Raw genomic sequence first — 17,175 nt, 5'->3', positions numbered from 1 at the left:
CATGCCTGGTTTAGTCAATACTAAAGCTGTACCTGATCACTAGATTGACAGTTCTGTGCACTCGGGGACACAGATACTCTTTGGCTTAAAGCCCAAACTACACGATACGATTCTTTATACGATTCGATTACGATTCTATTTACGATCTGATTAAATCCAACATGTCCGATCGGGATTCAATTCGATGCAATTCGATTTGCCATTGGAAAACAATGGCGAATTGAATTGAATCGAATCCCGATCGGACTTGTTGGATTTAATCGGATCGTAGATAGAATCGTAATTGAATCTTATAAAGAATCGTATCGTGTAGATGGGGCTTTAGTCCATGTGGTGCCCACTTTACTGTTGCTATGGCAGAGGGTGACATAGCTTTGTCCAGTGGCATAACTCAGGAGCTTGGGGCCCCAGTGTGAGTTTTACATGGGGTCCCAAGCACTCTATTGATATGGAGCCCCAACATCTACCAAGGATAGCTGCAGTGTCAGAGAGGTGTATTTAGAGTAAGGAAACTGTTCATGGATTACCACTATGCAGTGTACATATAGAGGTGTTCATTAGCAGCATAGCACCAGCTAATAAGATGGATGGAGGATGGACCCTAGTGGATCCCTCTGGTCCAGGGGGCTCCTGGTGCAGTCACAGCCTCTGCATCCCCTATTGCTACACCACTGGCTTTGTCCTGCAATGAGAGGTGCCAGAGAGAGCAGATGCAAAAGATTTCTCTTAGGCCTTGTTCACACTACGTTCGTTTGCGTGTTTTTTTTTTTTACGCGCTGGCAATTTTGTACATCGATAAAGGCGCTTGTGCAATGATATCCTATGAGAGTGTTCTTATATGAGCGCTCCGCTTTCTGTTGAAACACAAATGCGGCTCCTGTACCATTTTCTGAGCGTTTGTGTTCAAAAGTACAGGGAAATCGCAAAGTGCTTGAAAAAGCACTTTGAATTTCCATTTCCCAAGCGCTTTCATGAATAAATACATTGTATTTATTCATTTCCGGGTAGAAGAATTCACTTCCTGACTGATGTCAAGAAGCGTAAAAATGAATCGCTCATCAAAAGCACTTAGAAAAGTGCTTTTAAAATCGCTGAACAAATCGCTCAGCACTAGCAATTTGTAATGTGAACAAGGCCTTAGAGCCTGTTTCCACTACACGCAGATTGGACGCAGATTGGATGCAGAAAAACTGACTCCAGTGAATGCCTATGGGAAAATCTGCATCAGAAAAATTGCATTTAGTGGAAACAGGCCCATAGACATTCATTGGAGTCAGTTTTTCTGCATCCAATCTGCGTGTAGTGGAAACAGGCTCTAAGGCTTTGTTCACATTACAAATCGCTGGTGCTGAACGATTTTGCTAATCGATTTTAAAAGCACTTTTCTAAGTGCTTTTGATGAGCGATTCATACCTTTACCTATACCTGCTATTAACCATTTGTGCAAGGTGGTAAAGGGACCGGCAACCCGCATATCTGATGGTGGGCTTATTTCATTTAGCTCATCTTTAACCTTGAGCCGCAGATGTTGGCAGGCCTTTGTGGAATATGAAGTGAGAGGGATATGGAGGCTGCCATATTTATTTTCTTTTAGGCTACGTTTCCACTAGAGACATGCAAATCGCATGTGAATTTGCATACGCATTAATGCAGTTTTTACACACAAATTCACAATTTTTAGGGGACGACGACGACGACGACGTGATTTTTACTAAGAAAAAGTTGTGTGTGTGTGTGTGTGTGTGTGTGTGTGTGTGTGTAAAAGTGAAAATCACATCACAGACTATTTTCTTACATGCGGATGGCCACATGGTTGTCAGCTCCGATGTCCCCCGTTACTGAGCACATGTCCCAGGATGGTTGGCACACCGCCTCTCCCATCAGCGTGATCATGCATGTGCAGTAAGGCTCTTGTGTGTGAGTGACTCCATGCTACTGTGCGCCATGCTAATGTGGCTATTGCACGGACGCGCTCGTAACCGGAGAGGAGGCGCCCCCTCATGTGGAGGGGGGGCACCGGAGCACGGAGGGAAGCCTCAATCGTTTCCTAAAGGCTTCCCTCTCTTTAGATAAGTACCGTATATTCTGGCGTATAAGACGACCCTCCAACTTTTCCAGTTAAAGGAAAACTTAAGTCAGAAAAAAAAATGACATTTACTCACCCGGGGCATCCCTCAGCCCCCCGAAGCCCTCGCAGCCCCGCTCCGATCGTCCTGTCCCCGCCGGCGGCTACTTCCGGGTTCAGCGACAGCCGTCGACAGGCCGTATATATATATATATATATATATATATATACACGCTATAGCAGCATAGAGGGGTGATATAGCAGCTGGGAACGCAGAAAATCAGCCGCGTTCCCAGCCGAACCCGGAAGTAGCCGCCGGCGGGGACAGGACGATCGGAGCGGGGCTGCGAGGGCACCATCCAGCTTCGGGGGGCTGAGGGATGCCCCGGGTGAGTAAATGTCATTTTTTTTTTCTGACTTAAGTTTTCCTTTAAAATATAGAGCTTGGGATATACTCGCCGTATAAGACTACCCCATTTCCAACGCACACCAAATTAAAATAAAAATAAAAAAATCACGTACTGGTGCTATGTATGAACAGATACTGGTGCTGTACTGTATGTGTTAGCCAGTATATAAAAGTATATAGTCAATTGACTTGTTGCATTGGTACAACTCTCCTTAAGTAGACTGGTCAGCTCTCCTTGTCTACCTGTTTATCAGAGCGGTATGGAAGAATAGATTGCGCTCCCTCAGCAGGGAGATCTGAGAGGCGGTAACAGGATAGGGCGTGACACCCGGCGTATAAGAAGACTCCCAACTTCTCAGAAGATTTTCAAGGGTTAAAAAGTAGTCTTCTACGCAGGAATATACAGTATCTCGTTTTGAACCAGAGCTTCTGCTCAGGTTCTCTTTAAATTAAGTAAATATGTCAGCCCCCATAGCCCTCTCACTTCAGGTTCCCTTTAAAGCGGATCCAAGATGAAATACGAACTATAGCAAGTAACTTGTCTATATATCTTATCTAAAGTTTAGATAGTTTACACAGCAAATCTAGCTGCAAATTGCTTCAACAGTTTATGATTATTTATTCCTGTGATACAATGAGCGGCCATGTTCCGTTTGTCATCATTACACACAGGCAAGCTGCTCTGCATCTCCAGCCCTCAGCCTGTGAAAACTTCAGTCCCCTCTCCTCCTCCCCTGTGCCACTGAAATCTCTGGCTAGTAACCTCCTCCTCCTGCTTCCCAGACTGAGCTCCCATAAGCCCTTGCTACCAAGGATTTCTGGGGAAGCTGTGGGCGAGGCTTGTTTCAGGGTATCCAACTCATCCCTTTAAATACGGACACATCTAAGTTATACAGGTTCTGGGGCTTCTCACACATAATCAGTGCCTAAATTGCCTCTAACTAGCCACAAGACATGTGTAATTCATAAGTGTCCGTATTTAAAGGGATGAGTTTGCATAACTGGCTTGTTTAGTTAATAGTAAATTCGAGTATTAAAACAAAAACAAAACAAAAAAAAAGTATTTGGCTTGGGGAATGCCCTATAAACTATATGAAAGGAACACAATTATGCAATGAGTAAAAGTTTGTCGGATCCACTTTAAGTTTGGTTGGGTTTACTGAACTCTGGCTTGTTGCCCTCTGTTGAATTATGTGACATAATACAGTCTTCTGGGTTGTCCAGATTATGGATGAATTACTGTGTAACTTGGGCAGAGATTTATGCAGTCGTAACTGATGGTCTTTCTACCCCTTTTAGTTTTGCTGACTCTGCAGAATCCTGTTTTGATGTGAACACTGCTTGTTTTGTTTTTATGTGTTTATTTAGCAGTGTGTTGTTTCCTATGTATAACCTCTGCCAAGGTGATAAGTCTAGTCTGCTAGTGCCAGGCTGGTCATGGTGAAGAGACCGGCTTGTGTGGTTGGAGGTTAGCTCTTTGGTAGAATACAGGACTCTTCCTCTAGTCTTTGTTTGGAATGCACCACCCCATCCCCCCCTGTGCTCTGTCCATGGTTTGTCCTGCCTTTCACACTGCAGTGCTAAGCTGTAGAGTGTCATAGAAACCAATGGCTAGTTGTATTAATGCTGGTACTGCAAGAAAAGCTATTCAGCTAGTAACTTTATACTAGTTATCGTGACAAGTAGCAAATTCATTATTCAAGTACATTGTGCCTCGTTCTATGCTGAACCTGCACTGTACAGTGTATTATCATATACATACATAGATATATAACTATGGTAGGGATTGGATTGTAAGCTGCTCTGAGGGACAGCAAGTGACAAGATAATGTACAGTGCTGCTTAATATGTCAGCGTTATATAAATACCTAAATTTAAATAAATGTGGCTGGATAATGTAATGGTTAAGGGCTCTGCCTCTGACACGGAAGACCAGGGTTCAAATCTCGGCTCTCCCTGTTCAGTAAGCCAGCACCTATTCAGTAGGGGACCTCAGGCAAGCCTCCCTAACACTGCTACTGCCTATAGAGCGTGTCCCAGTGGCTGCAGCTCTGGGGCTTTGAGTCCGCCAGGAGAAAAGCACAATATAAAGGTTTTGTCTTGTCTTGGTGTCTTCCAGTCATAGCTAATTTCAATTATGAGCAGCGGAGCTATTTATTGTTCACCGCTAACTATAATGACACCATCTTCAAAAATACTGCACTGCAATAATCCATCAAATACCCAATTAAAGCGGACCTGTGTGAGTGTAACATTATTATTATTATTATTTAGTATTTATATAGCGCCAACATCTTCTGCAGCACTGTACAGAGTACATTGTATTGTCACTGAATCCCTCTGAGGGCCCACAATCTAATCCCTACCATGTGTCGTATGTTTATGTATGCATCATGTAGTGCATGTATCATAATCTAGGGCCAATTTGGGGGGAAGCCAATTAACTTATCTGTATGTTTTTGGGATGTGGGAGGAAACCGGAGTACCCAGAGGAAACCCACACACACACACACGGGGAGAACATACAAACTCCTTGCAGATGTTGACCTGGCTGGAATTCGAACCGGCAACCCAGCACTGCAAGGTGAGAGCGCTAACTATTACACCACCGTGCTGCCCTAGCCTTAGTTGTTTTACAGGCAATGGGATATCGAATCGGTAGGCTGGGAAACTTTTGGTGTGTCCCTTGTTCTCTGCTGAGCAGGCAGAAATGACTTGGAGCACATGAGGGAGAGCGAAGCTGCCAGCTGTTAGAGGATCCCTTGGCACTGTACAGCGTATTGGCAGTGAAACTCGTTGCTTGCCCTGCCCGCCCCCCTGGTGCAGCCGTGGCATGGTGTGTGGGCCGCGTACACATTGCTGGGAGCCTGCAGAAGATGGAAGGTTATGCACCCAGCCTGGCCCTTGTTTCCCCGGAATATAAACACGCCGTCATTGTTACTCACTCATGCTGGAATGCTGTGGCGTGTTGGGACATTGTCACAGGCACAAAACTGCCCGTGCTCTAATATGAATGAGCTTTTCAGGAAAATATTCCGTGTAATGGACGCGAGATGAGAAAATGGTAATTGGTGTTGCGTGAGGAAAATTGGGGGTTAGGTTATTAAAGAGCTCGTCAAACACTTCAAGTGGCGGCTGAGTCTTGTGGAATGTCACTCGGCTGTATTGAAATGAAGTTGATGGACGTGAGTGTGTGGCGGCGGGGGAGGGGAGCTCACTTACCCCCCCACAGGAAGCCCACTCCCATCCCAAAATTATAATTTTAATGATAAAATACTGTTTTGTTTTTGATTTTTTTTTGTTGTTGTCAAAGGGACATTTAAAATAAACTACTAATACTGCTGTTTTTTTAACCACTATTTCTCACTTTCGTGGTACAGAAAAATTGCCTGTAGAGTTGCCCCTATTCTCTGACAGGATGACGACCGCTTAGGTCATCAAAATAATTAATGGGAACCTGAAGCCAGAGCAATATGGAGGCTTCCATAGTTATTTCCTTTCAACCTCCTTGCCGGTTATCCCAAGCTCATCTCGGGGTAACCTGCCTCGGAGGATTCCTCAGGCCCTGCTGGGCCGATTTGCATAATTTTTTTTTAGACACGCAGCTAGCACTTTGCTAGCTGCGTGTCACTTACGATCGCCGCCACTCCATGCCGATTCGCCGCTACCCGCCGCATCAGAGGGTGCCCCCCTCCCCGAGACCTATGCACTGCCTGGCCAATCAGTGCCAAGTAGCACTGAGGGGTGGATCGGGACTCCCTCTGACGTCACGACGTCGGTGACGTCATCGCGCCCGTTGCCATGGCGACGGGGGAAGCCCTCATGGAAATCCCGTTCAGAACGGGATTTCCGGATGGGCATATGCGCCGGCGGCGATTGGCGCATACGGGGGGACGCCGCAGGGAGGGGGGAAGCATGTAGCTAGCGCTAGGCTAGCTACATGCTAAAAAGAAAAAAAAATGCAAAAAAACCATCCTCCCTGCCGTGTGCAGCACATTTTTAGAACGGCAGGGAGATTAAACTATACCAGTTGCCTGGCAGTCCTGCTGATCTCTTTGGCTGCAGTTGAGACTGAATCACACTGTTGAAACAAGCATGCAGCTAATCTTGTCAGATTTTTTTATTGTCAGAAACCTCTGATCTTCATGCTTGTCCAGAGTCTATTATTATTTAGTATTTATGTAGCGCAATCATCCGCAGCGCTGTACAGAGCATATTGTCACTAACTGTCCCTCAGAGGGGCTCACAATCTAATCCCTACCATAGTCTTATGTCTATGTATGTATCATGTAGTGCATGTACCTCAGTCTAGGGCCAATTGAGGGGGAATCTGTATGTTTTTGGCATGTGGGAGGAAACCAGAGTGCCCGGAGAAAACCCACACAGACATGGGGAGAACATACAAACTACATGCAGATATTGCCCTGGCTGGGGTTTGAGCTGGGAACACAGTGCTACAAGGCGACAGCGGTAACCCACTACGGTTAGGGTCTATTTCCAATAGAGTATTACATTTTGCATAAGTTTTCCCCGCGTGGTGCAGAAATCTACAGCATGCCGTCCATGTTTCTTCTGCACCGCGCTGCATGGAAAAATTCCCTTTTAATGGAAATGAATCCGTTGACATTTACTGGTTACATTTTCAATGCAAAAATTTGCATTGCAAATTCGCACTTAGTAAAAACAGGCCCTAAAGCTGCCCATACATCTACCGATTTGGTGGCCGATCAACCATCCAATTCAATAGTTATCGAATCGGATGAAAATCAGTGCTGTAGGAGAGCGTCCTGTCACAGATGCTACTCTGAGCATTTATCTCCAGTTTCCATTTAGGTGACAGCTGTAAAGGGAATTTGGGTCATTTTATGTCTCAGGAACAGGAAGTGGGGGGGGGGGGGGGGCCTTCTCAGACGGACCACGAATGAAAAGCAGAATCTTTTATCAACTCTTATCTAAATTGAAATGGACGTCTGAGTTTTATGGTGGGCATACACGGCTCGATTTTCCCGCTCGATTCTGCAAGCGATTCTGTTATCTTCCGCTCATTTTTCTTATCTTTTTCCATTGTCCTCAATGCAGAATCGAGCGTGGAAACGATCGGGCCGGAGATCGGATGTGTCGGAAATTATCATTCGAGCCATCTTATCAGCTCAGAATCGAGCCGTGTATTCCCAGCATAAGATGCACACACTCTGCTGTCTTCTGATAGGACTCCAGGCCAACCACACCAGCAGCGCACGCTTCAGTCACGTGTTGCCCTCCTCCATGACAACTGTGGCGGCAGCTGCCTGTGTTCAGTGATGGTGGAGTGTTTACAGGATGCACCTGACAGGTTCTCAGCTTTATGCTGGTTGCTGAATGTGCAGTGTCACTGTCTCCAGAGCGCTGGGGTCATGGCAGATACAGAGATCTACCATGACTGGGAATGCCCTCACTACAGTATGTGGGGCTTAAAGCAGATCTGAACTCAGAACTTCCTTTCTGCTCTAAAAGATAAGCAACAGCATAATAAGCTTTAAAGAAAAAAAAATCTTTATTACAGCTGATACAAAACCTGCAATAAATCTGTAGTGTCTACTTCCTGCTTTCATGGAAGCAGACATGTTAACATCCTGTGTTAAGAAATTAGCTGCTCTGCTGAGGCAGCCAGCTGACTTGAGAGATGACATTACAGTTGTGATTCGTCACAGATGAGGCAGCTCCACAGATCTGCATCTTTTGACATCACATATGTGCCACGTGCAATACACTGGCAGCGTGTGAGGCGTACATGGAGGAAGCAGAAGATGCCTGGGCACTGCGGTGGGCGAAAGTGGACCGGAAATGTATAAATGCCACACACACAGGGGGGCACAGTTACTCTAGGGCAGGGGTATCGAACTCAAATGTCAAGTTAATGTCGGGCCACTAGTCGCGGGCCAACCTCAATGTCTACTGGCCACCTTCCTCCCTTATAAAGTTCCCTGGTTTCTATTGGCCCCATCCAACCCCTATACAGTTCCCTGGTGTCTAGAGGCCCCCACCCTCCCCTTTACAGTTCTCTAGTGTTTAGTGCTTTGCCCCTCCCTCCCCATATGGCTTCCCTGGTGATCAGGGGCTTCACCTCCAATATAGCTTCCCTGGTGGTCTATAGTGGGCCAAACATAATGCAAAGTGGGGAAACCACCTGAGGGCCAAATTTAATGGCTCTGAGGGCCAGATTTGGCCCGCGGGCCAGAGTTTGACATATATGGTCTAGGGGGTCAGCAACCGAGGCAGCGGATGTGGTGTCAGGAGGCCAATTCCAGAGAGATTTTATGTGGAAATCGGGAACCGGCCTGTGGTTTATGGTGGCCAATAGACCTCTCTCCAACCAGGTTTGATCAGAGAGGGATCTGTCTCTTGGCCACCAAAATCTCTAGCTGTATGGCCACCTTTATTCTCCACACCGAACAAGGCTCGTTTAGGAGATGGTTGGTTTACATACATGCTTTACTCCTTTGTGCCCACATGGTCCACCTCAGGTAGGTTTTTTTTATTACAAGTCAATCGAACCTAAATCCAGTGGTGTAGCTAAGGAGCTGTGGGCCCCGATGCAAGTTTTACATGGGGCCCCCCAAGCACTCTATACATAACAATTGATACGGCATGCCAAAACCTGCCAATGGCAACTACAGTGTCAGGGGTGCAAGAAGAGGCTGGGAAACAGTTTGTTAGTGATTACTACTATTCACAGCATCTATAGAAATGATTATTATGAGCACAGGACCAATAGAGAGGTAATAATGCAGATGAGGGAGAGCCCTTCGGGGCCCCTCTGGCCCAAGGGCCCCGATGCGGTCGCTACCTCTGCACCCCCTATTGCTACGCCCCTGCCTAAATCCACTCAGGTTCCCTTTCTGTCCTCACATTGGAATGCAGCAGCCCAATAGCCCAGGATAAGTGTTTATTTTTTCATTATGGAGATTACCGGTTAGTCACTTTCCTCCCTCTGGTGCATTGTGCTCCTCAGGGTGTCCTGCGCTCCTGAGATAACATGGCAATTTATCAGCCAATGACTTTAATCAAGTGCAGAGCCCTGACAGCAGTGAATACAAGGCCTGGTGTGCACACACACAATAGGATAAGGTTCTCTCCCTCAGACCTGCATTATGCATAATGAGACATTGATACCTTGCTGTAAACACCCTGGGCTGCTCTGACACACATTGTTCCTTCTGCTGGTGCAGAGTGCTGGTCTCCAGCAAGTGATGTCTGACCTTGTCCTGGTCCCCTGATAGAGGATAACCCAGGTTATTACAGATAAGAAGGGTGTAATTATCACTAGGAGAACCATTCAGATTGAGACAATAGTGTATCTGTGGCCCATGAAATTGTTTAATCAGAGGCTGATTGATGCTGAAAGTATTTATATTTTTATTTATTTTTCAAAGGATTTAACTAGCAATACCTGATCCTTGTGTCTGTGAAGAATAGCTTAGGGTTTGTAATACTTAGTGCTTTAACCCTTAAGGAGCCAATTTATTTAGAGGCTTGCAAGTGCTCCAGAACAATTTTTTTGCATTTTTTTTTTATTCCTTGCATGACATCTTCGGTTTCCTTGCTTCTAATTACCGGTAGTAATGCTGTATTGTGTATTTATGACCACTTGTCACTAGGGGGCAGTGTGAGACAATAACAGAGGACTTCTGCTTTCAGTTTTTATATTTTCTGCTAGCGCAGAGAGATCAAAGCATTCCAAGAATTTACAGCACAATGAGTTCTGCCAACTGAGCAGTGCACTTATCTCCAACGAGAGAGCTCTGTTGAAACTGCTAATGGGCTAAGGGACACGGTAGTGACATCTGCATTAGGCATCACTGTGCCTGGTGTGGTGCAGCTGTTACATTCTAGTTATAAACTAGTTGCTGTTGTGTGTCAGAGTCTACACCAATGCATTGGGCAGCGCAGTGTCTGTGGTTTGGTGCGGCCCCCAGTCTGAGCTGTACTCTGCATTGGACAGGGCTGTGTCTGTGGTGCAGTTGCCAGCAGTTGTTACACTCTAGTTGCACACTAGTTGCTGTGGCGTGTCAGTCTTCACATCTGCATTGGGCAGCGCTGTGTCTGTGGTGTGGTGCAGCCCCCCAGTCTCTGAAGTTTACTCAGCAGCGGCTGGAATCTGACAGGCGGCTAGCGGTCGTCCTAGAGACTTTTTATCACTCGGAAATATGTGGAAAGGCCGTGGCTTTTACAGAGCATCGTTAATTGCTGTTTAAATCATAAAGTCGTCTTTCACTGGCGTGTCACATTGGAGAGTGTCTGAGGGGCAGATTGAGAGGCTCTTGGGATGTGTGTGTTTTTCTGGCGGTGGGTAAAGCTGTCTACAGACATTAAATGATGGCTGAGCCATGCAAAGCAAGAGTAGTATACCTATTATGCCTTTATAAAACTTGAACAATTCACATCACTAAAAATGTACTTAGAGCCAGCAGACATTTGACAGTGAAAATAGTTGTTTATGATTCCCCTTAACCCCCCCCTCCCCCCCAGCTTTATTCTAATGTGAAATAATGCCTGTAGGGAGATTACGTTATTCTTAAAGTGTGCGAGTAATGGCATAGTCCATAGTGGATAGCACTGTCGCCTTGCAAGGAATGAGCAAGAACAATTTCACAAAAATCTAAATAGTCCTGGAACATGCCAGAAGTATGGGCTGTGTAAGCAAGGGTTAACTTGCGTGGGCCACTTCCTCCTTTCCAATGCACTCCACAACACGTTTCACCTTCTGACACTTCCTCCATCTAATCCATAACTTTGGCTGTGAAGACTGGAGTGTCAGCAGAAGGAATACAGCGTGGAGCGCATTGGAAGGGAGGTAGCAGCCTAGGTGAGTTAACCCCCCCCTCTTGAGTTTCGGGACTATTTTGCTTATTGTAAAATTGGATCATTGTAAAACTGATCACCTGGGGCTCTGTATGGCTGATATTGTGGTGAAACCCCTCCTATAGTGTGATGTCAGGACCATGGTTCTGACATCACACTATGGGAGCCTTGTTGCATTGTGGGAAATACCAGTTGTTAGGAGCTGTTTCCAACTGCCAAAAACGCAAGCATCATCTCTTTCCACTGACATCACCTGCCAACAGTAAAATGTCACCATGTGATAAATGTAAATCAGGGAGAGGAAAGATTTTACGATGGGCAAACACTGACTAAATCATTTATACATAATTATTGTAAAAATTAAGCACTTTTTCACTGGAGTTCCTCTTTAAGTGTTTGATTTCCCCTCTGTACCATTGTAGCCTCTATTTGGGATGTCCAGGGTGCATGCACACTCCATCCGAATGCCCTCACTTGTACAATTGTGCGCAGTGGCTGTCGCCGGGCCCATAGTTGCTGTGCAGGGTCGTATGGGGTTGCGAGGACTGTACATACTCTGACCGCTCCCAGTCAGATCTCCAAATAGGGGCTACAGCAGCAAGAAACAAATGGAGGCTGAGCACAGTGAGACGTCAGGACTGCCTATGCATCATGTTAGTATAGGACAGCTGATGATACAGGATTTGGGTTACTTAGAAGGGAACGTCAACAAAGCCTGGATGAGTTTTCCCAGGAGGCCTCTCTGAATGCAGTGACTGACCTGTGTGACTGCAGAGCAGGGGATGAGAGCAGTGTTGCTGCAGGCAGCGGTGTATTTGTATTGGGCTGACACCTGAGACTACCTGCAGCCTGAGATTCCTGTGTCACTCACTAGCCAGGCCTCAGGAGGGGACTCACTGATAGATGACTGAGCTGTATACCCAGTGAGGTCACCTGTCTCTAGCTGTATATTCGTTTCATCTCACCGGCAGCAGCAGCTACCTAAATCAAGTCAAGACAAATAATATTTATATCGTGCTTTTTCTCCTGGCGGACTCAAAGCGCCAGAGCTGCAGCCACTAGGACGCGCTCTATAGGCAGTAGCAGTGTTATGGAGTCTTGCCTAAGGTCTCCCACTGAATAGGTGCTGGCTTACTGAACAGGCAGAGCCGAGATTCAAACCCTGGTCCCCTGTGTCAGAGGCAGAGCCCTTAACCATTACACCATCCAGCCGCGATCACATCACTTCAACACAGATCACAAAAGCAAGGGATTTACCCTCCTATCATGACAGTGGGCGGAGCCATGCAAACCATTCCTTCATATCTCTGCAAGATATGGGCACCCCAATTGCAGAAATGCTTTATGATGATATAGGGGCCCAGGCAAGATAGCAGTTTTTGCCCACTGCTGATGATCAGCTGTCGTATTTTAGTTAAATTTGGTGGGGGCTTAGCATCCACCAGGCCCCTAGACTCTCTCTGTGCCCTAGGCAACTGCCTAGGATTGTCTTGTGGATGATCTGGCTCTGCCCAATTGCATACCTCCCAACTTTTTGACATGAGAAACCGGGACACTTAAGCCACACCCCTGATCACGCACCCATCACACCCCTAGTTACCCATGCCATAAAGATTTCATAAGAAAAATATGTTGTTTTATTATTCAAACCACATTGGTCCTTTCTATCCTGGTTCATTTTCCTTCATAGTAACATTTTAAAATTCGTAATATACCAATTTAAAGGATGGGAATAAAGATTCAATCAAACACATTTTTAGCAGAGAAATGTATATATTTACATAGAAAGAGGGACAAATGAGGGACAGAGGGACAAGGCTCCCAAAGAGGGACTGTCCCTCCAAAAAAGGGACAGTTGGGAGCTATGAAATTGCGATAAGATATATTTGGGCTTTAGGGCTGGAAAGCGTGACCTGTGACCACGATCACGGAGTGCTTTTGGTGATAAAGTTTGCTGCGTTTTTCAGAGCAATTTGTTGTGCTTTTGAAGTGATTTTTAATTTCATACTAGAGATTGCAATTTTTTTGTGGTTCTGGGTAGTTAAATCATTTTGTGAGGTGATTTTGCAGTTCTATATTTTGTATTCTCCAAAAATGCTGCAGGACCCGCGATGGCAATGTGGGGAAACTGCGGTCAATCGTGCAGAATTACCTGCATTCACTTTCATTAGCCTTGCACTTTAGGAACGGCCGCGATTCCTAACCTTGGCTGAGACGGCCTCTGTGGGTCCGGCCCTTTGGCTCGGTGGAACATTTGTAAAGTGCTTCTCTCCCATAGTCCCTAAAGCACATAAGCTTGTCTCAGATCAGGACATAGTGAACGGGGGAAAAGTTATGTGGTCATAAATGCCAGACTAAGCTGGTGGCTTTTCAGTTTTTTTATTTAAACGTGTCCAGGGTTGGAGATGTCTTCATTAAGTTTGGTAAGGCATTCCACAGGGTAGGGGCAGCATGACAGAAAGCTATGGCTCCAAAGATTTGAATGTTTAACTTTGGGGGTGGTCAAGTTATTGCATCCTTGTGATCTGAGGAGGTGTGACGCAGTTGCAACAAATCCTTCACGTATCCAGGGCCTGGGTCGTGTAGGGATTTGAATGTTGGCATGCAAATTTTTAAAAGGATACTCCATTTTATGGGTAGTCTGTGTAGTGAGCAAAGGATTGATGTTATGTGGAAATGCCAGGGTTGGTTTGTTAAAGAGGAACTCCAGTGAAAATAATGTAATTAAAAAAAGTACTTCATTTTTACAATAATTATGTATAAATGATTTAGTCAGTGTTTGCCCATTGTAAAATCTTTCCTCTGCCCGATTTACATTCTCACATTTATACTGGCTTGCAGGTGATGTCAGTGGAAGGAGATGGTGCTTGCTTTTTTGGCAGTTAGAAACAGCTGTTCTTTCCCACAATGCAACAAGGCTCCCACAGTGTGATGTCAGAACCATGGTCCTGACATCACACTGTGGAAGGGGATTCACCACAATAGTCTTGCAGCAACATTCTGTACTAGCTGGAGGCGGTGTAGGTCTTTATTTTGGAAGGTCTGCATAGATGGCATTGCATAGTCCAGCCGTGATGTGATGAAGACGTGAACTAGGGTTGGAAGATCCTCTGAAGGAATGAGGTGCTTCATTTTTGCACTATTCCTTAGGTGAAAGGAATGTGTCACCACAGCTGAAGGTTCGGAGAGAGGAGCAGCAGATCTATACGTGAGCGTGAGGAGCTCGGCATTCATGCGCTGAGAGAAGTTTTCTCGTATTCCCGATACTGGAAGAACAGGCTTTGTCTCGGAGGGATTCAGCTTGTATAATGTGTCTCCTGCTAGTAAAGGGAAATGAAAGTGGAACATCAAAACAAAAGCAGCGCGACCTGCCAGGGCCACCATTCATCTCGGCTATGGTAATATCCTGCTGCAGGGCACCCAACCTAAACCACATTTTTTCCCTTGACTGAACAGGAGGCAGGCAGGCCGGGTATTGTCAGATGCTGTTTGCATGTCACAGCTCCTCTCCAGTCTCCCTGCCACAGGAACAGGGCTACAAACTCCACGCTGAGGAGAGAATAAGCCTGACGGGATAGTAGCTAGTCAGGTAAGAAACCACAAGGGGAGGGCGATGGAGATTTACTCACGCGAGTACTTGGTGTTATGTCCATGGTGGCTTCCCTACTCAGAAATCGTTGTTTTATCACCAGGAACACCAGGACTTATTGCTTAATAGGACTGTCAGGAAGGAGAACTCTCTTCAGTAGTAGAGTTCATTCAGGTGCATGTGAGAAATAGATTTGTACGCTTCTGATCCAGTTCTGTATCATGCCTGAAAACTGAAACTTAGTTTTGAAATCTTATACAGTTACTCATTAGTGACATCACCTAAACAACTTTTGTTATATCTTTGGATTTTTTTTCCTTGACTAAAGTTACGTACACACGGTCAACTTTTTCAATCGACTTGTCGTTTGAACAACAAGTTGGACGTGTGTACGCGTTGTTGAGGGACTGATAACAGCCTTATCAGTCTGCCTGACAGACTGTACACACGCACTACTGTCGCTGGAACGCCCGCCCAGCTGGAGGGTCTGACGGACCCGTCGGTCTTTACAGTAGTGCGTGTGTACGCATCTTTAAACATAGTCGTTTGAACAGTCGTTTAATCTAGACCATTGTTCTATCCAGTCCATTGTCCATTATCAAGTTAGTTAACGACATGTAAATTAGGTAAATTAGCATATCAGCAGCTGTGTTGTTTAGTGTGTACATGTTTGAACAGCTTGTTGTTTCACTCGACATTTCAAGACATTCTAACGGCCAGTTTAAACGACAATCAGACGTAAAGTTGGACGTGTGTATGCACCATAACACTGTACCACATACAGACTTCAGCATATTGCGTACTGCGTGTTGGAGTATGTCAGGAGTGGCAATCACCTTCATGGACTTCCAGGCAACAGGTATTGTATAACAGGTATTGTGTGAAATACAAATGGCAGCCTCCATATCCCTCTTACTGTACCTCAGTTTCACTTTAAAGTGAACCGAGGTGAGAGTTATATAGAGGCTGCCATATCTATTTCTAAATTGCCTGACTATCCTGCTGATCCTCTGCCTATAATAATTTTAGCCATAGACCCGGAACAAGCATGCAGTATATCAGTTGTTTCTGACAATATTGTCAGATCTGACAAGATTAGCTGCATGCTTGTTTCTGGTGGAATTGTGACACAACTGCAGCCAAATACATCAGCAGGGCTGCCAGGCAACAGGTATTGTTTACAAAGAAATAAATATGGCAACTTCCATATTATTCTCGCCTTGTGTTCACTTTAATGGCACTGTCAGGAAGGAGAATTCTTGCACATTCAGTAGTAGAGTTCATTCAGGTGCATGTGAGAAATAGATCTGTACGCTTCTGATCCGGTTCTGTATCATGACTGGAGAAGAAACCTAAAGTTTTGGAATCTTGTAAAGAAATCTTGTACAGTTTCTCATTAGAAGTATTACCTAAACAACTTTTGTTAATATAACTTTGGATCAACACCGGACCACATACAAGCTTCAGCGTATCGCGTACTGAAGGTTGGACTATGTCAGGAGTGGCAATCACCTTTAAAACGCACATGGTTTTCGTTTTGGCGGTTTTCCCCATTGTGGTTGTTCCTACTGCTGCATCACATTTCCATGTAGTTGGAACTAATGCAAAGGATGGTTTAAGCCTCATATACACGCCTCACTTAAAGCGGACCTGAACTCAGAACTTCCTCTCTGCTCTAAAAGATACACAACAGCATAATAACCACTTTAAACAAAAACATGTATTTGTTACAGCTGATGCAAATCCAACAATACATCTTTACTGTTTCGACTTCCTGATTCATGGAAGCAGACATATTGTTAACATCCAGTGCTTTCAAATGGGCTTATCTGCCATCTCTGCCATAGGCAGTCATGTGACATGGGAGAGATCAGATTACAACATGTGATTAGACACAAATGAGGGGGAATTAAGGTGGCTATACACTTACTTGATTTCCCGCCGATAGACAGCAGATTCGATCACTGACCGCTCGACTGATTTCCGTCCGAAACGATCAATCCCGTTGATCTATCAGTGTGGAAGATTTTCGCTCGATCGCCGGCGGGTCGGGAGTGCGTCAATAGCAGCGTTCGAATGTCAGACGACCGACGCTAGTGACAATACATTACCTGATCCGCCCGGCGCGTGTTCCCGCTGTCCCCGGCTGGCTTCACTTACTTCCTGTCGGGGGAAGTTTAAACAGTAGAGCGCCCTCTACTATATAAACTTTCGCCGACCGGAAGTAAAGTGAAGCTGGAGCCCATAGCAGAGAAGAGACCGCGGGGACTC

General features: G+C 45.5%; 1 protein-coding gene across 10 annotated transcripts in view; it reads left to right on the top strand.

The window, feature by feature from the left end:
• The window catches only part of TIAM1 (TIAM Rac1 associated GEF 1), a 497,838-nt gene that overhangs the window by 212,291 nt on the left and 268,372 nt on the right, over nt 1-17,175 (top strand). The window contains exon 1 of one of the 10 annotated variants that reach the window (XM_068270621.1): nt 14,815-14,904. The exons of the other annotated variants lie outside the window; for them this stretch is intronic. The gene's annotated coding sequence lies outside the window, so the exon portion shown is untranslated. Of the gene's footprint in view, nt 1-14,814; nt 14,905-17,175 lie in introns of those variants that run through there. 10 annotated transcript variants of the gene reach the window in all.

The sequence above is a fragment of the Hyperolius riggenbachi genome, chromosome 2 (assembly GCF_040937935.1).
Source record: "Hyperolius riggenbachi isolate aHypRig1 chromosome 2, aHypRig1.pri, whole genome shotgun sequence".
Classification (NCBI taxonomy): domain Eukaryota; kingdom Metazoa; phylum Chordata; class Amphibia; order Anura; family Hyperoliidae; genus Hyperolius; species Hyperolius riggenbachi.
The sequence above is the reverse complement of the archived record's forward strand: the minus strand, read 5'-3'. Positions and strand labels throughout refer to the sequence as shown.